This window comes from Oncorhynchus clarkii, chromosome 24 (genome assembly GCF_045791955.1).
Source record: "Oncorhynchus clarkii lewisi isolate Uvic-CL-2024 chromosome 24, UVic_Ocla_1.0, whole genome shotgun sequence".
NCBI classification, from domain to species: domain Eukaryota; kingdom Metazoa; phylum Chordata; class Actinopteri; order Salmoniformes; family Salmonidae; genus Oncorhynchus; species Oncorhynchus clarkii.
Genome location: NC_092170.1, coordinates 24331983 through 24351926, shown reverse-complemented (window position 1 = coordinate 24351926; position 19944 = coordinate 24331983). Strand labels below are relative to the sequence as shown.

Below are 19944 nucleotides of genomic sequence, written 5' to 3'. Positions count from 1 at the left end.
GTAGGTGGTAAAAGAGGTTAGTGGTGTTTGAACCTGTTGTCTGGACCGGCCTGTTTCACATGATTCTTGTGTAAGTGGTAAAAGAGGTTAGTGGTGTTTGAGCCTGTTGTCTGGACCGGCCTGTTTCACATGATTCTTGTGTAGGTGGTAAAAGAGGTTAGTGGTGTATGAGCCTGTTGTCTGGACCGGCCTGTTTCACATGATTCTTGTGTAGGTGGTAAAAGAGGTTAGTGGTGTTTGAGCCTGTTGTCGGGACTGGCCTGTTTCACATGATTCTTGCGTAGGTGGTAAAAGAGGTTAGTGGTGTTTGAGCCTGTTGTCTGGACCGGCCTGTTTCACATGATTCTTGTGTAGGTGGTAAAAGAGGTTAGTGGTGTTTGAGCCTGTTGTCGGGACCGGCCTGTTTCACATGATTCTTGTGTAGGTGGTAAAGGAGGTTAGTGGTGTTTGAGCCTGTTGTCTGGACTGGCCTGTTTCACATGATTCTTGTGTAGGTGGTAAAAGAGGTTAGTGGTGTTTGAGCCTGTTGGAGGGACCGGCCTGTTTCACATGATTCTTGTGTAGGTGGTAAAAGAGGTTAGTGGTGTTTGAGCCTGTTGTCTGGACCGACCTGTTTCACATGATACTTGTGTAGGTGGTTGGTTAGTGGTGTTTGAGCCTGTTGTCTGGACTGGCCTGTTTCACATGATTCTTGTGTAGGTGGTAAAAGAGGTTAGTGGTGTTTGAGCCTGTTGTCGGGACTGGCCTGTTTCACATGATTCTTGCGTAGGTGGTAAAAGAGGTTAGTGGTGTTTGAGCCTGTTGGAAGGACCGGCCTGTTTCACATGATTCTTGTATAGGTGGTAAAAGAGGTTAGTGGTGTTTGAGCCTGTTGGAGGGACCGGCCTGCGGCATATTTTGCGTGGATGGTTTTCTGTTCCGTGTCAGACTTTTCATACTCAAACCACGTCCATGCGACTGAAGTTGCCACTCTTTGAGGTACGAGCTCCGTGCTCTGTGTCACGTTCACTCTCTTTCATGTTTGTTTGTGCTGCAAATTGCCGTGTGGAAGAACGCAAAGCGTCGTCCAATTGACGACAAATATTGACGTAAAGAGTGTGATTTGCGTCACAAAGAAATAAACTATAGAAAAACATCTATTGTTTCATATTATACTCTAACGTCACACGATATATATCGCCCAGCCCTAACTCACACTGATATTCCAACACACATACAAACACTCACGCCATAATTTGCACACACACATAATATGCAGAAATTGTACATTTATACTACTCTACACACACACACACACACACACACACACACACACACACACACACACACACACACACACACACACACACTCATACAATCATCATATAGTTTGCTGCTACTCTGTTAATCATATACAGTGCCTTGCGAAAGTATTCGGCCCCCTTGAACTTTGAAACCTTTTGCCACATTTCAGGCTTCAAACATATAGATATAAAACTATATTTTTTTGTGAAGAATCAACAACAAGTGGGACACAATCATGAAGTGGAACGACATTTATTGGATATTTCAAACTTTTTTAACAAATCAAAAACTGAAAAATTGGGTGTGCAAAATTATTCAGCCCCTTTACTTTCAGTGCAGCAAACTCTCTCCAGAAGTTCAGTGAGGATCTCTGAATGATCCAATGTTGACCTAAATGACTAATGATGATAAATACAATCCACCTGTGTGTAATCAAGTCTCCGTATAAATGCACCTGCACTGTGATAGTCTCAGAGGTCCGTTAAAAGCGCAGAGAGCATCATGAAGAACAAGGAACACACCAGGCAGGTCCGAGATACTGTTGTGAAGAAGTTTAAAGCCGGATTTGGATACAGAAAGATTTCCCAAGCATTAAACATCCCAAGGAGCACTGTGCAAGCGATAATATTGAAATGGAAGGAGTATCAGACCACTGCAAATCTACCAAGACCTGGCCGTTCCTCTAAACTTTCAGCTCATACAAGGAGAAGACTGATCAGAGATGCAGCCAAGAGGCCCATGATCACTCTGGATGAACTGCAGAGATCTACAGCTGAGGTGGGAGACTCTGTCCATAGGACAACAATCAGTCGTATATTGCACAAATCTGGCCTTTATGGAAGAGTGGCAAGAAGAAAGCCATTTCTTAAAGATATCCATAAAAAGTGTCGTTTAAAGTTTGCCACAAGCCACCTGGGAGACACACCAAACATGTGGAAGAAGGTGCTCTGGTCAGATGAAACCAAAATTGAACTTTTTGGCAACAATGCAAAACGTTATGTTCGGCGTAAAAGCAACACAGCTCATCACCCGGAACACACCATCCCCACTGTCAAACATGGTGGTGGCAGCATCATGGTTTGGGCCTGATTTTCTTCAGCAGGGACAGGGAAGATGGTTAAAATTGATGGGAAGATGGATGGAGCCAAATACAGGACCATTCTGGAAGAAAACCTGATGGAGTCTGCAAAAGACCTGAGACTGGGACGGAGATTTGTCTTCCAACAAGACAATGATCCAAAACATAAAGCAAAATCTACAATGGAATGGTTCAAAAATAAACATATCCAGGTGTTAGAATGGCCAAGTCAAAGTCCAGACCTGAATCCAATCGAGAATCTGTGGAAAGAACTGAAAACTGCTGTTCACAAATGCTCTCCATCCAACCTCACTGAGCTCGAAGGAGGAATGGGAAAAAATTTAAGTCTCTCGATGTGCAAAACTGATAGAGACATACCTCAAGCGACTTACAGCTGTAATTGCAGCAAAAGGTGGCGCTACAAAGTATTAACTTAAGGGGGCTGAATAATTTTGCACGCCCAATTTTTCAGTTTTTGATTTGTTAAAAAAGTTTGAAATATCCAATAAATGTCGTTCCACTTCATGATTGTGTCCCACTTGTTGTTGATTCTTCACAAAAAAATACAGTTTTATATCTTTATGTTTGAAGCCTGAAATGTGGCAAAAGGTTTCAAAGTTCAAGGGGGCCGAATACTTTCGCAAGGCACTGTATCCTCATGCCTAGTCACTTTACCTCTACATATCTACCTCTATCAACCCAGTATCCCTGTCACCTTATATGTATATACATATCTACCTCTGTTACTCCACTATCCCTGTCACTTTACCTCTATACATATCTACCTCTGTTACTCCACTATCCCTGTCACTTTACCTCTATACATATCTACCTCTATCGACCCAGTATCCCTGCACATTGTTAATATGGACCTGGAACTGACTGACCCTGTGTATAGTATGCTTGCTTACTTACTTTATTGTGTTTTTCTTATTTTTATGTTGTGTTTTTGTTCTACCTTGTTATTTTTAGTATTACATTGTTATTGATTACTGCATTGTTTTCACTGTACTTTTGCATGTGACATTGAAACTTAAGTAGACTTACAGTATAATGCTCATCTCAAAATGTTGCAGTTATTTTTCCCATGAAAGGAATTTCTCAGTTAAAGACGTAATCTCAAATCCAATAGTATTAATCTATCATTTCAGGTTGTATGACTCCTTATAGGGAGACTATTGCCATCTTTATCTCTGCTGTTTGCGCCTCAGCCTGGCCAAACAGCCTGGGCAAACAGCCTGGCCAAACAGCCTGGCCAAACAGCCTGGCCAAACAGCCTGGCCAAACAGCCTGGGCAAACAGCCTGGCCAAACAGCCTGGCCAAACAGCCTGGCCAAACAGCCTAGCTCCCATCCACAGGTAGAGGAGCACTTACAGTGAAGTCGTAAAAAAATCAGCTGTAGCTGTGTGGTGCCTCAGACAGACCTAGATCGGATCCCCTCTACGTACGCTAATGGTCCTGAGGACTTGGGCCTCTGCCAGCCAACACTGTATCCTACCCAGCACTTGGCCCTCTCTTCTCCCAGGCTGCTCCCCACATGCCACACAGACAGTCATTGTGTTGCCTCTGAGGACCTGTGCCTCCTGCTCAGAGCAGGCATGTGGAGCTGGTTAGAGCTCCCTCAAAGAAGTCCTCTCACACACTGCGTCATGGAAAAGAGCACTGAGGCTCATAGAGGCAAGAGTTGTCAGGTAGCATATGGCACCGTTGGTTAGGGAAGGAGCGTTTATACCCTCCTGATGTTGGCATTTTGGTTACAACTGAAAGACAGTGCTAAAAGTTCTTCACACAATTGTCACGAACCGGCTCAAAGCCCGTAACATAGGGAGACAACGTGGAGATAAGGAGTAACAAAATATATATTTATTAACTAAAGCAACTAAGGAAAATATACAATGGTGTGTGTAATCAGTAATCAGTAGTGTAAATTAGTGTTTTGCATGCATGAATGTAATAATGCAGGGTTTTGAAAGGTGCTAAAGCAAACAACCAAAACCCACCAAGAAACACAACAAAAAAAAACTATCAAAGTGTCTGCATGGAGAGAGACTCTTCCATGAATTTGGAAGAGGTCTATTTATCCTGGGACACACCTGTAGCTGACGACCCTCCCAACTCCGCCCACCGGCATCCTAATAAGGAAACAAGAACAAAGACAGAATACGGCAGACAGAGTGGGAGGGTCGTCACACAATGCTTGACTCAAGGGTGGAAGAGTTAGCATTGGAATTAAAAGTCAATTGGGGTTCATTTTAAACCACTTGGGAAATTATTCAATTTGGCTATGGTTTGATGTTCAGTTTGCCTATTCATGATTTGTGAGTCAGAATCCTGTTTAGAAATACAAATTAATGATAGTAGGTTAAATGATGAGATCACGGCATTCTGCACTTAAAGTTGAGGAATGATAATGTTCTTAGCATGGAGATAAAGCAAGCGTCCTTTCTTACTGGTTTCCACCAGTCATGCACTCAGTTTGACAGTTTCTAATACTGGTTGTCTTCATTGTATAAACCACTATTAAGGATATTATCTTCTTATAGTCATACATTTGATCACCACATCAGTTACCACTTTATATTGTTCTCCATTGTCTTAATCATCTCCTTTGTTTTACAGGGAGGAACCCAGAGTCAACATATCCACCCTTTAAAGGACATGGAGAAAGGTATGGGATTTAGGTTATCGACAGAGCTTTGATTGCTTATAAGACTGCTTAGTAATATACAGTGCCTTCGAGAAAGTATTCAGACCCCTGACTTTTCCCACATTTTATTACGTTACAGACTTATTCTAAAATGGATTAAACATAAATACATCTTTAGCAATCTACACACAATACCTAATAATGAGCGAAAACACGTTTTTAGAAATGTTTGCAAATGTATGACAAATAAAAAACAGATACCTTATTTACATAAGTAAAGGTGCAACCTGTTTCCATTGATCATCCTTGATGTTTCTACAACTTGATTAGAGTCCACTTGTCACGGGTTACTAGGAGTGGTGCGTAGGAGTCGGGAGCAGAGGGTTCAGTGATTTGCAGATTTATTTCTCTGGCACAAAACGGTCACGCCAAATACAGGGCGCATAAACATTGGCGGCTAGTAGAGGCATATGACAGGCCGCTTGGAGTTTGCCAAAAGGCACCTAAAGACTCTCAGACCATGAGAAACATGATTTTCTGGTCTGATGAAACCCAGATTGAACTCTTTGGCCTGAATGCCAAGTGTCACGTCTAGAGGAAACCTGGCAACATCATGCTGTGGGGATGTTTTTCAGTGGCAGGGACTGGGAGACTAGTCAGAATCGAGGCAAAGATGAACAGAGCAAAATACAGAGATATCTTTGATGAAAACCTGCTCCAGAGTGCTCAGGATCTCAGACTGGGGCAAAGGTTCACCTTCCAAGAGAACAATGACCCTAAGCACACAGCCAAGACAACACAGGATTGGCTTCAGGACAAGTCTCTGAATGTCCTGGAGTGGCCCAGCCAGAGCCCAGACATGAACCCGATCAAACATCTCTGGGGAGACCTGAAAATAGTTCTGCAGCAACGCTCCCCATCCGACCTGACAGCTTGAGAGGATCTGCAGAGAAGAATGGGAGAAACTCCCCAAATACAGGTGTGCCATGCTTGTATCGTCAAACCAAATAATACTCGATGCTGTAGTCACTGCTAAAGGTGTTTCAACACAGTACTGAGTAAAGGGTCTGAATACATATTTGAATGTAATATGCCTCTCTTTGCCTCTCTTTTTCACTATTTATATAAATTATTTAGACAAAAATGTCCAAAATGCACAACTTAATTTTTATGCTGAAGATACTGTTAATTACTGTTGTGCCTTGTCTCTTACAAAAGCTTTCCAGAACTTGCAAACTGCTTTTTATACTGTTCAACATACCTTGTGTCAATTGAAGCTTATCCTCAATACTGACTAAACTAATGGTGTTTTCTAAAGCAAGAAATAGACCTCTGAACTTTTCACCTATTACTACCTGTCAGGGCAAGGAGATTGAGTTTGTAACCTCATATAAATATCTTGGAATTTTAATTGATGATGACCTCTCTTTTAAATTGCATATTCAACAACTTACAAAAAAATTGAAGCTGAAATTGTGATTTTATTTTAGGAATAAAGGCCTGTTTTTCTTTTGAAGCCCGAAGGAGGCTAGTATCGGCTACATTTATGCCTTTACTAGACTATAGGGATATGTTATATATGAATGCTTCCGCTCATTGTTTGAGATCAATTGACACCCTTTACCATGGCACTTTGAGATTTATTTTAAACTGCAAAACCTGGCCTTCTCTAGTCACTCGTAGGCTCAGTCACTGGTATACTTTTATTTACAAAGCCATTTTGGGTTTACTAGATTTTTATTTTGGCATTTTTATTGTTCAGAAATGTGATGGGTAATCTCTTCGTTTGCTGGACTGCCAACTGTTCCAAATGTCCGAACTGAATTTGGTAAAAGGGCTTTTATGTACTCTGCGCCATCGTCTTTAATTTGCTGTTTTTGATTTTGTTATACTCGTGAATTCTATGGTTTTTACTAGATTACTTGTAGTTTTTCATGTTGTTTGTAATTTTTGTAATGACTTGATGCTGCCTATCTTGGCCAGGACACTCTTGAAAAAGAGATTTTAAATCTCAATGAGCCATTCCTGGTTAAATAAAGGTTAAATAAATAATACAAATATTTCAGTTTCTATTTCTAAAAACCTGTTTTTGCTTTGTCATTATGGGGTAGATTGATGAGGGAAAAAACTATTTAATCCTTTTTAGAATAAGGCTGTAATGCAACAAAATATGGAAAAAGTGAAGAGGTCTTGTCAGGACCCGGTTACAAACTCAGGTCTCCAGTGTGAGAAAGAGTCACTTAGCAAACTGAGCCACTAATAGTCGGCAGAACCCAGAAGATGAGGCAGACACAGCAGTTCTTGAGACTGTGTTTTAATAAAGTAAAAAGGAAGGTTCTTCAGGCAAAAATATATATCCACAACGTCAAAAGTAATTCCAAGAGAAAAAGGTAATCCTCTAAGTCAAAAGGTAAATCCACAAGATGCTAGGTACAGCAGGGAAAAAGCCTCAAAAGATAATCAAAAATAAATAAACGAGAACAAAAACAGAGTACCACAAGAGAGTCCAACTGGAGTAACAAATGTTCACAGCATCGCTGGGGCTGGGTGCTAACATTCAAACACAGAGCAAAGAACTGAGGAAAACTAAGGGTTTAAATACATTCAAGGGAAACGAGGCACAGGTGCAAATAATAACTGGAAACAAGGGAAAACAAAAGGGTCAAAAAAGCACAATGGGGGCATTTAGTGGCCAAAACCGGAACAATCCTGACCAAATCCTGACAGAATCCCCCCCTAGGAACGGCTCCTGACATTCCTACCAGCTTTCTCGGGGTGGAGGGCCCTGAACTGTCGAATGAGGTCAGGGTCCAGTATGTCTTTGGCAGGAACCCAGGAGCGCTCCTCGGGACCGTAGCCTTCCCAGTCCACCAGATACTGCCAGGACCTCTGCACCCGGCTGGAATCCAGTATCCGATGGACGGTATAAGCCGGCTGGCCTCCGATGACACAGGGCGGAGGGGGAGGTCTGCCTGCCGGGACAAGGGGAGAAAAAACAACAGGTTTTAATAAGGAAATGTGAAATGTGGGATTAATCTTAAGGGATCTGGGTAAGTGCAGGCGATATGTAACTGGGTTCACTCTCCTGGCAACCTTAAAGGGGCCGATGTATTTCTGGGACATCTTGCGAGACTCCACCCGTAGCGGTACGTTTTTTGTGGAGAGCCAGTCTCTCTGGCCGGGGCGCAAGGTAGGCCCGGGACGGCGATGTCTGTTTGCTTGTCGTTGGTACCGCTGTGAGGCACGCAGAAGATTAAGACGGGTCTTCCTCCACGCAAGCCGACAGTGTCTGATGAACTTGAAGGATGAGGGCACTCCAACTTCTCCCTCCTGGTCCGGGAACAATGGATGAGCATAGCCAAACTGACTCTCATGCGGGGACATACCAGTGGAGGAGGAGCGCAAGGTAGGGTGCGCGTACTCGTCCCAAATAATGAAGGACGACCATGTGGACCGGTTGTTGGAGGCCATACATCTGAGGGCGGTTTCCAGCTCTTGATTCATCCACTCGGTTTGGCCGTTGGACTCCGGGTGGTACCCTGAAGATAGACTGGCAGTGGCCCCTATGAGTTGGTGTTAAATAAATGTTTATCAATAATGACTAATTATGTATACATTTCAATCAGGACTGACTAATCAGAATACTATTATGTTACTGTATATGTACTAATCAGAATACTATTATGTTACTGTATATGTATGAACTTTCTTTCTTAATCCTAGTACTGAATATAATGTGTGTAAATATAATCAAGAATTAGAACAATGACTGTCTGTTCCTTGGTAGAAATGAATGAACTATATCTTCAGACTGGCTAGAATGCTTATCTACACAAGAAGACTTAATAAATAAACTAATTATAAATAATAAATTATATTAAATTGGTAGGGAGACGATGTGGGAAGGCTTGAGATACTGCCTTTGTACCAGGGTGGGAGAAGAGACGGGACAGTTCAAAAACGAATGACGTCATTTTCAGTTTATAACCTGTGGTAAACTGTATCGTGTTCAGTACTCTCGTGAATAAACTCTGCTGTTTGACTTTAAGACTGGGCTCTGTCCATTATTATAAAGTAAGGGTCTTACAAATCCTTCTGAATTGACAGTGTTAAATTTTAATTGGGTATTAAAACATAGAGCAATTGAATTCCTGCAACAGTTGGCAGAAGGCCTTCCAAAACCTTGAGGCGAACTGGGGACCTCTGTCGGAAACCATATCTTGAGGAATGCCGAAGACTTGGAACACATTGTTAATTACCAACTCAGCCGTTTCCTTGGCAGAAGGTAACTTAGTCAAGGGGACGAACCTGGCCACCTTAGAAAACCTGTCGATGATGACTAGGATAGTAGTATTACCATGGGACGGAGGAAGGCCAGTAATAAAGTCCAACGAGATATGGGAACAGGGTCGGTGGGGAATAGATAAAGGGTGAAGGAGTCTTTGAGGGCGGAGGTGAGAAGATTTGCCCTGGCAGCACACGGGACAGGCCTTGACGAAAGTGGCAACGTCCTCTTTTATGGTGGGCCACCAGAACTTTCGCTGGATGAACTCCAAGGTGCGACCTACACCCGGGTGACAGGTGAGGTGAGAGGAGTGCCCCCACAGAAGGACCTGGGTCCTCGCTGCCTTGGGGACAAACAACCGATTGGCAGGACCTCCTTTCGGACCCGGTTTGAAAGCTTGAGCTCGTCTCACGGTATCCTCAACTTGCCATGAGATCGGGGCCACGATCTTAGCGGCAGGAAGGACAGGCATGTCAGTATCTTCTCGAATGGCAGAAGCGTAGACTCGGGCCAAGGCGTCCGGTTTGAGATTCTTCGACCCGGGCCGATAGGTGAGGATAAACTGGAATCGATTGAAGAAAAGAGACCATCGAGCTTGTCTGGAGTTCAACCGCTTCGCCTGCTGGATATACTCCAGATTTTTGTGGTCCGTAAGCACTTGAAACGGTTGAGAAGCCCCCTACAGCCAGTGTCTCCATTCCTTCAATGCCATCTTAACCGCTAGGAGTTCACGATCCCCCACATCGTAGTTCCTCTCGGCCGGGGTAAGCCGGTGTGAGAAGAAGGCGCAAGGGTGGAGCTTCTTGTCTTCACCCCTCTGAGACAGGACAGCTCCAACACCAACATCTAATGCATCTACCTCCACCACAAATGGTTCATCCGCAGTCGGTAGTGTCAGGATGGGAGCAGAGAGGATGCGCTGCTTGAGTCCTTGGAAGGTCGTTTCAGCTTCTTTTCCCCACAGAAACCTTGCGTTGCCACCCTTGGTTAAAGCTGAGAGAGGGGCTGCCACCAAGCTGAAGTTATTGATGAACTTGCGGTAAAAGTTTGTGAAGCCCAGGAAACGCTGAACTTCCTTAACGGACTTGGGGGTGGGCCAATCCGCTACTGCCCCTACCTTCCTGGAGTCCATTTGGACTCGACCGGGTTCCACTACAAATCCCAGGAATTGTACTCGGGAGGAATGGAATTCACATTTTTCCGGCTTAACGTACAAATGGCTGTCTAGGGGGCGTTTGAGTACTTGTCTGACATGCTTTGTGTGTTCTTGAAGGGAGAACACAAAGCATGTGGGGAGCTCGAAAAGATGAGGATGTCATCCAAGTAAACGAACACGAAGATGTCAAGCATATCCCTAAGCACATCGTTTATGAGCGCCTGGAACACAGCCGGGGCACCGTTGGTCAGGCCGAAGGGCATCACCAAGTATTCGTAGTGACCAGTAGGCGTGTTGAAAGCGGTCTTCCACTCGTCACCGTGTCTGACCCGCACAAGATGGTATGCGTTCCGCAGGTCAAGCTTAGTGAAGACAACTGCTTCCTGGAGCAGCTCAAATGCTGTGGCCATAAGGGGTAGCGGGTAGCGGTTACGGACGGTTATGGCATTGAGTCTCCAGTAGTCTCCGGTAGGCGAGGACGTAATAGGGAAAAGATCCGACCCCTGGGGGGGCAGGTGCCCGGAAACAGGTCGATGGGGCAATCGTAAGGTCTATGGGGTGGTAGCATGGTGGCCCTCTGTTTGCTAAATACCGTTTTGAGGTCATGGTAACAATTGGGAACTCAGGACAGGTTGATGGATTCTAGAGACTCGGGAGGAGAACTCGGGAAACTCGGGAAGATACAAGTGGCTTGGCACGTAGGACCCCACTGCTTGACAGTGCCCACAGACCAGTCGATGTGAGGGTTATGGCTGTGAAGCCAGGGGTAGCCAAGGACGAGAGGGAACTCGGAACAGGGGATCAGATGAAAGTTCATCACTTCCTGGTGTTGGGAAACTGAAAGTCGCAAGGGGGTAGTGACGCGAGTGACAAGTCCAGATCCCAGAGGGCTTCCATCCAATGTCCTCATGGGGTCCCTTAGAGGTTCAGAGGGGACGCCATTCTCCTTCGCCCAGATACCATCCATGAAGTTTCCTGCGGCTCCAGAGTCTACCAAGGTTTGAAGGGAAAGCTCGTGGTTGTCCCAGGAAAGGGTGACTGGAATGAGCAGCCGGGAGTTGGACGTATGGGAGGAGGTTATGTTTCCCGTTACAGTCCCCCCCAGGCCTGCACGGGACAGTTCGTTTCCCTGGAAATGGCCCGGTTTGCCGCAATATAGACAGCATCGCTCCCTCATCTGGCGGTCTCTCTCAGCCTGGGAGATGCGTCCAATCTGCATGGGTTCCAGTGGAGCCAGCGAGGATAAAGGCGGGGACTCGAAGCTGGGACCGATAGGAGCTAGGGTGAGAGATCTACGGTTGAGTTCTCTCTCTCTCAGACGCTGGTCTATGCGCGAGGCTAACTTGATCAATGACTCGAGGTTGTCCGGTGGTTCCCGAGTGGCCAGTTCATCTTGGATGGTGTCGGAAAGACCCTTCAGAAAGCACACTGTGAGCGCCTCGTCGTTCCAGCCACTCGTTACTGCCACCGTGCGGAACTGGGTGGCATAGTCCGTCACGCTGCGCCGACCTTGGCGGAGAGTCAGGAGCTGTTTGGCTCAGTCAGGGCTGCTGGTAGGACTTTGAAACACTCGCTTGAATTCCTCAGCAAAGGCAGAGTAGGTGGCACAGCAGGGACTTTGGGCATCGCACACAGCAGTAGCCCAGGCCAGGGCTTTTTCTGACAGCAGGGTGATGATATATACAATCTTGGACCGGTCGGTGGGAAACGACGACGGTTGCAGCTCGAAGGAGAGAGAACAATGGGTGAAAAACCCCTTACAAGCACTCGGATCACCTGAGAACCGTTGGGGAGGCGGAAGACGAGGTTCAGCCAGGGGGTTAAGTGCCATGGGCACTTGAATCTGAGGTACTGGGGTGGGAGCGGTTGCCGGGGGAAGTCGATCAGATATCTGCTTTATGGAAGTCAGCATCTCCGATAGAAGTTGAGAATGTCTAGCCATTAAGGCCTCTTGCTGAACCAGAGTGGCTTTGTGGAGTTGGACAGTCCCCTCGTGGTGGGACAGCGTGGCAAAAAGGTCCTGGGAACTGGCTGCATTTTGGCTCTGTGTTTCTGTCAGGACCCGGTTACGAACTCAGGTCTCCGGTGTGAGAAACAGTCACTTAGCAAACTAAGCCACTAATAGTCGGCAGAAACCAGAAGATGAGGCAGACACAGCAGTTCTTGAGACTGTGTTTTAATAAAGTAAAAAGGAAGGTTCTTCAGGCAAAAATATATATCCACAACGTCAAAAGTAATTCCAAGAGAAAAAGGTAATCCTCTAAGTCAAAAGGTAAATCCACAAGGTGGTAGGTACAGCAGGGAAAAAGCCTCAAAAGATAATCAAAAATAAATAAACGAGAACAAAAACAGAGTACCACAAGAGTCCAACTGGAGTAACAAATGTTCACAGCTTCGCTGGGGCTGGGTGCTAACATTCAAACACAGAGCAAAGAACTGAGGAAAACTAAGGGTTTAAATACATTATATATACATATATGTTTTATACAAATCGACTTAGTCATTCGTGCATACATTTTGCGTATTGGTGGTGCCAGGAATCGAACCCACTACCCTGCCATTACAAGCTTGTGTCCCCCCGTTATGTAACAGGTTGTACAAAGGACAATTTAAGCCTACTAGAAAGTGTGTGCCCTCTGCCTGGAGGGAAGCAAAAGTCATTCTTCTGCCCAAGAATAGTATAGCCCCTTTTACTGGCTCAAAAAGCCGACCAATCCGCCTGTTACCAACCCTTACTAAACTTTTGGCAAAAAATATGTTTGACCAGATACAATGCTATTTTACGGTAAACAAATTGACAACAGACTTTCAGCACGCTTATAGGTAAGGGAATTCAACAAGCTCAGCACCTACACAAATGACTGATTGGCTGAGAGAAATTGATGATAATATGTTTTGTTAGACTTCGGAGCAGCTTTTTACATTATCGATCATAGTCTGTTGCTGGAAAAACTTGTGTAAGGGCTTTACACCCCCTGCTATATTGTGGATAAAGAGTTACCTGTCTAACAGAAAACAAAGGGTGTTCATTAATGGGAGCCTCTGTAACATAATCCAGGTAGAATCAGGAATTCCCCTGGGCAGCTGTCTAGGCCCCTTACTTTTTTCAATCTTTACTAGTCCAATCACATTTTATTTGTCACAAGCGCCCGAATAGAGCAGGTAGACCTTACCGTGAAATGCTTAATTACAAGGCCTTAACCAACAATGCAGTTCAAGAAATAGCATTACTAAAATATTTACAGGAAATGTACATAACAATAACGAGGCTATTTACAGGGGGTACCGGTACAGAGTCAATGAATGGGGGTACAGGTTAGTCGAGAGAATTTGTTAAGTGACTATGCATAGATAATAAACAGTGAGTAGCAGCAGTGTAAAATCAAAGGGGGGGGGGGGGGTCAATGTAAATAGTCCAGGTGGGCAGTCTTATGGCTTGAGGGTAGAAGCTGTTAAGGACGCTTTTGGTCCAAGAGTTGGCGCTCCGGTACCGCTTGCCGTGCGGTAGCAGAGACAGTAAACCAGTGTGTCCATGTATGCGGATGACTTGACACTGTCCACGTCAGCTACTACAGCAACTGAAATGACTGCAACACTTAAGAAAGAGCTACGGTTAGTTTCAGAATGGGTGGAAAGGAATAAGTTAGTCCTAAATATTTTAAAAACTAAAAGTATTCTATTTTGGACAAATCATTCACTAAACCCTAAACCTCAACTAAATCTTGAAATGAATAATGTGGAAATTGAGCAAGTTGAGGTGACTAAACTGCTTGTAGTAACCCTATTGTAAACTGTCATGGTCGGAACATACTGATACAACAGTAGTTAAGATGGGAAGAAGTCTGTCTTTAATAAAGCGCTACTATGCCTTAACAACACTATTGAGAAGGCAGGTCCTACAGGCCCTAGTTCTGTCGCACCTGAACTGATGTTCAGTCGTGTGGTCAGGTGCCACAAAGAGGGATTACAATTGGCTCAGAACAGGGCAGCATGGGTGGACCTTAACCTTAGGCACATCATCATCTGCACATCTATCACTCCAGTATTAATGCTAAATTGTAATTGTTTTTGCATCTAGGGCCTATTTATTACCTACTTCCCTACTCTTCTACATTTGCACACACTGTACATAGAAACATCTATTTTTTTTCGTGTTATTGACTGTACGTTTGTTTATGTGTAACTCTGTGTTGTTTTTTTATGCACTGCTTTGCTTTATCTTGGCCAGGTCGCAGTTGTAAATGAGAACTTGTTCTCAACTGGCCTACCTGGTTAAAACCTGTCTAGGACTGGGGTTCCGCTAGCGCAATCAATCACACAGTGACCACACATACTAATCCTACCCCACCCATCCTATTTTCAAAACAGCTCCAGTCTATTAAGGTGAACTGAAGGAGAGACCGTCTCCCCAAAGGAATAGCTTATCAGTGCTAATGCTGTGACAGCACAGATTGTTTAGCTGGTGGGTTGAATCCACAACCAGAACCTGTGGTGGTTTTAAAAGATAATGTGGTCTTTGATCCTCCACACTCTGCCAGGCTGGGCATGCATGATTGACACCAGGTCTATTTAACTGTTGTTGCTAAACAGAAACTAGCAGCTTACATGGATATATTTAGTTTTCAATGTTTTGTTCCAAATGTAAAAACATCTGTAGTTGAGTGAAGTGTTTATTTTGTAGTCAAAATGAACGGCCTGTCAGGCTGGGCAAACCGTCATGATTCTGGACAATGACATTGGGGGTTGTGGTCAGATTTTGTCCAGAGACGGGAAGTCCGTGGAAGATGTCTGTCTGTCTGTCTGTCTGTCTGTCTGTCTGTCTGTCTGTCTGTCTGTCTGAGATTGACATCAGTGACCTATAATCTCATCTAATCCGTAATTTATACTCGGCCACTCCAAAGCACAATATAAAGTAGCAGATTGTATGTGACGGTGTGGGATTGAAAATGTCCCTGGATGGTGATGAAGTGTCATCTCTCCCGTTCATCCTCTTACTGATCTGACCCATCTCTCTCTCTCTATGCCTCACTCTCTCTATTCATCTCTCTATCTATGCGCCTCTCTCTATGTGCCTCTCTACAGTGCCTTGCAAAAGTGTTCACCCCCCTTGGCATTTTTCCTATGTTGTTGCATTACAACCTATAATTACAATCTGTATTTTATTTGAATTCCATGTAATGGACATACACAAAATAGTCAAAATAGGTGAAGTGAAATGAAAAAAATAATACTTATTTCAAAAAATTCTAAAAAATAAAAAACTGAAAAGTGCATATGCATTCAGGTGAACTTTATTTAAGTGTCACATGATTTGTCACATGATCCTAGTGTATATATACACCTGTTCTGAAAGGCCCCAGAGTCTGCAGCACCACTAAGCAAGGGGCACCACCAAGCAAGCGGCACCATGAAGACCAAGGAACTCTCCAACAGGTCAGGGAAAAAGTTGTGAAGAAGTACAGATCAGGGTTGGGTCATAAAAAATATTACAAACTTTGAACATCCCACTGAGCACCATTAAATACATTATAAAAATATGGAACGAATGTGGCACCAAAACAAACCTGTCAAGAGTTGGTCGCCCACCAAAACACACAGAACAGGCAATTGAGGGAATTAGAGAGGCAACAAAGAGACCAAAGATAACTCTGAATGAGCTGCAAAGCTCCACAGCGGAGATTGTAGTATCTTTCCATAGGACCACTTTAAGCCTTACACTCCACGGAGCTGGGCTTTATGGAAAAATGGCCAGAAAAAAAGCCTTTGCTTAAAGAAAACAATAAGCAAACACGTTTGGTGTTTGCCAAAGGGCATGTGGGAGACTCCCCAAACATATGGAAGAAGGTACTCTGGTTAGATGAGACTAAAATGGAGCTTTTTGGCCATCAAGGAAAACACTATGCCTGGCGCAAACCCAACACCTCTCATCACCCCGAGAACACCATCCCCACAGTGAAGCATGGTAGTGGCAGCATCATGTTGTGGGTATGTTTTTCATCGACAGGGACTGAAGGAATTTTGGATGGCGCTAAATACAGGGAAATTCTTGAGGGAATCCTGTTTCAGAGGTTCACCTTCCAGCAGGACAATGACCCTAAGCATACTGCTAAAGCAATACTCCAATGGTTTAAGGGGAAACATTCAAATGTCTTGGAATGGCCTAGTCAAAGCACAGACCTCAATCCAATTGAGAATCTGTGGTATGACTTAAAGATTGCTGTACACCAGCAGAACCAATCCAACTTGAAGGAGCTGGAGCAGTTTTGCCTTGAAGAATGGGCAAAATCCAAGTGGCTAGATGTGCCAAGCTTATAGAGACATATAGAGACATATAGAGACAGTCTTGCAGCTGTAATTTCTGCAAAAGGTGGCTCTACAAAGTATTGGCTTTGGGGGGGTGAATAGTTATGCACACTCAAGTTTAATTTTTTTTGTTTGTTTCACAATAAAAATATATTTTGCATCTTCAAAGTGGTAGGCATGTTGTATAAATCAAATGATACAAACCACCCAAAATGTATTTTAATTCCAGGTTGTAAGGCCACAAAATAGGGGGTGAAAACTTTTGCAAGCCACTGTATGCGCCTCTCTCTCTATGCGCCTCCCTCTCTATGCGCCTCTCTATCTATGCGCCTCTCTCTCTACACGCCTCTGTCTCTCTGTCTCTATGCCTCTATCTATGCCTCTCTCTCTCTCTCTCTCTCTCAAATTCAAGCTGCTTTATTGGCATAAAAAATATTGTGTCAATATTGCCAAAGCAACAATGTATACAATATACATTGTAAAACAATTATGATGCATAACAAATAATAATATACAATGGTAGTAAATAATAATACAAAAAAACACAACAATTAAATGGTAACAGTCAGTAGTAGAAATGTAATAAATATAAAAAGCTAAACATGGAAAATTAAACTATAACTTAGTCATCTTCACCATCATCATAATTTCTACCACCACCATCATCATCATCATTACTACCACCACCATTATCATCTTCATCATTACTACCACCAACATCATTGTTATTACTACTACTACTACTACCACCACCATCACTAAACTGCTATCACTACCATCACCCCTACTATTTGGAATGATAATCACAACAACATCAAAAATAGTAATAGCAAAAATAGTAATAATAAGGAAGTTACTGTTTACTGGTATGAAGAGATTCGGGAGACAGGCGCAGGAATGCATAATAGTTTTTTTATTGTACCCAAATTACGGCGTACCGTTTAAAGGCACGGGGACAAAGACCAAACAAACACTATACAAAAACACATGGTGATACCCAAACAAAAGAGCGAGGAGTACTTCAAATAAATAACACACGCGCACAATGATTAACACACGGGACGAGATCCGTAATCATCTACGCAATCCACAATGGCACGAAAGCCCAAAACACACAGCACACGTACTCACACGCACCAACGGACATTGTAACAATAATTGACCAGACCATGGTGAAAGGGCATATATATACAAATACAATTAGTGGGAATAAGGGCCAGGTGTGCGCAATGAAAGTTCCAGAGGGATCTGTGAAAACTATGCAGATGTTATTATCCAGTATCCCTCAGGCTATGGCAGACAAATACATATTTGGCTGCAAGAGGAGCCATTGCTCCTTCCCCATGAGTATTTTTAGTTTTTCCTCTGGGTTTAATAAGTTAAAATTTGGAATAAATGTAGTAATTTCTGTGAATAATGAATCACTTGGTGAGGAATATTTAGTAAAGGAGAAAGTGCCTCTCTGTTTCTACCTCCCCTGTCGTGCAGTGACCACATACACGCTCCTCTTTGGGTAACCATGTCTTTTTTATGTCTGCCGGTTTCTATTGCCAATCGGTGGTCACTCACTTACTTGGTAAGGATCTGTCTCGGCTTTCTATCTCTGACAGAGTAGAGATAATCGGCCAATTCATATTCTCTGTTTAGGGCCAGATAGCAATTTAGTCGGCTTTGGGATTTTGTTTCGTTTTTCCAATGTTGTAAATACGAGTCCTTTGATTGGTTCATGTTTTTGTTTATTGGAATTCTTTCTTTTGAAGCAGTGCTGGTGTCAGCTTGGTTGGTTAGGTCCAACACCAGTTGATTTTAATGAACTTTTCTGTATTTTCATTACCACTGGGAAGCGGCCCAATTCTGCCCGTCATGCATTAGTTAGTGTATTTCTCTGGACTTGTAGATTTCTCCGACAGAATTCTGCATATAGGGCTTCAATTGGATGTTTTTCCCACATATAAGTCCAGTTTATTGAGTGGCCCCCAAACTTCACTTCCGTAAAAAGCTATTGGTAGCATTACACCGTCAAATATTTTGGTCCAAATTCTAATTGGGATGTTGATATTGAATAATTTCATTTTTATTGCATACAATGCTCTGCAGGCTTTTTCTTTGAGTGCCTTCACTGCCATATTAAAGTTTCCCAATGCCGATATGGTCAGACCAAGGTATGTGTCATTTTTAGTGTGTTCAATTATGGTGTTGTTCAGGGTGAATTTATGTTTGTGTTTCTGACATCTGTTTTTTTTGGGGGGGGGGGAATCATGATTTTAGTTTTTTTGAAATTTACTGCCAGGGCCCAGTTATGGCAATACTGCTGTAGAATGTTAAGGTTCAGTTGAAGACCTTCTTTGGTTGGTGATAGAAGTACCAAATCATCAGCATATAGCAGGTATTTTACCTCTGTGTCAAATAGTGTTAGTCCTGGGGCTGGAGAATGGTCCGACATGTCTGCTAATTCATTGATATAAATGTTGAAAAGATTTGGACTCAAACTGCAGCCAAGGTCTCACACTTCGATTTTGTGAAAATAATTATGTTCTTTGGTTTTTGATTTTTATTGCACACTTGTTTTCTGTCTACATACATTTTATTAAGTCATACACCTTACCACCAAAGCCCATTTTGCAGAATTTTGTAGAATAGCCCTTCTTGCCAAATAGAATCAAATGCTTTTTTAAAGTCAATAAGGCAAGAAAAGAGTTGCAATCTACTGCAGAGATAGTCTGCAGAGTTTTGTCTTACGATCCAGGTCTGTGCCCAAACAATTTGAGCTTCTACTTTTTAAAATCCACCTTTCCGGAAACAAGTCTCTCACCGTTGCCGCTTGCTATAGACCACCTTCTGCTCCCAGCTGTGCCCTGGACACCATATGTGAATTAATTGACCCCCATCTATCTTCAGAGCTCGTGCTGTTAGGTGACCTAAACTGGGACATGCTTAACACCCCGAGCATCCTACAATCTAAGCTTGATGCCCTCAATCTCACACAAATTATCAATGAACCTACCAGGTAAAACCCCAAATCCGTAAACACAGGCACCCTCATAGATGTCATACTAACCAACCTTGCCCTCCTAATATACCTCTGCTGTCTTCAACCAGGATCTCAGCGATCATTGCCTCATTGCTTGCGTCCGTAATGGGTCTGAGGTCAATCGACCCCTCATCACTGTCAAACGCTCCCTAAAACACT

General features: G+C 43.5%; 1 protein-coding gene across 2 annotated transcripts in view; it reads left to right on the top strand.

Annotated features, from left to right (window-relative positions):
- LOC139382584 (CMP-N-acetylneuraminate-beta-galactosamide-alpha-2,3-sialyltransferase 4-like) overlaps positions 1-19944 on the top strand; it is a 111631-nt gene that overhangs the window by 59282 nt on the left and 32405 nt on the right. For both annotated transcript variants that reach the window (XM_071126704.1, XM_071126705.1), the window contains exon 2: positions 4983-5031. The gene's annotated coding sequence lies outside the window, so the exon portion shown is untranslated. The remainder of the gene's footprint in view (positions 1-4982; positions 5032-19944) is intronic.